Here is a 607-nt window from a genome sequence, read left to right as displayed (position 1 = left end):
GATGTCTTGGAACGTTGATGCTATTTTTGTTGGTATGCAAAAATAGCATCACAGAATTTTTCATTGAAAAAAATATATATTCATATATAATTGAATGCCTAAAATAAAAATAAATTCTATGTAACTAATTTATAATTTATCAAGTAACCGATATTATTAATTTTCAATGATGTCTTGGAACGTTGATCCTATTTTTGTTGGTATGCAAAAATAGAATCACAGAATTTTTAATTAAAAAAAATATATATTCATATATAATTGAATCCATAAAATTAAACTAAATTCTATACAACTATTTTATAGTTTATCAAGTAACCGATATTATTAATTTTCAATGATGTCTTGGAACGTTGATGCTATTTTTGTTGGTATGCAAAAATAGCATCACAGAATTTTTAATTGAAAAAAATTATATTCATATATAATTGAATGCATAAAATTAAACTAAATTCTATATAACTAATTTATAATTTATCAGGTAACCGATATTATTAATTTTTAGTGATGACTTGAAAAGTTGATGCTATTTTTGTTGGTATGCAAAAATAGCATCACAGAATTTTTAATTGAAAAAAATATATATTCAGATATAATTGAATGCATAAAA

The sequence above is a fragment of the Diachasmimorpha longicaudata genome, unplaced genomic scaffold, assembly GCF_034640455.1.
Source record: "Diachasmimorpha longicaudata isolate KC_UGA_2023 unplaced genomic scaffold, iyDiaLong2 ctg00000130.1, whole genome shotgun sequence".
NCBI lineage: Eukaryota > Metazoa > Arthropoda > Insecta > Hymenoptera > Braconidae > Diachasmimorpha > Diachasmimorpha longicaudata.
This window is presented reverse-complemented; position numbering follows the sequence as displayed.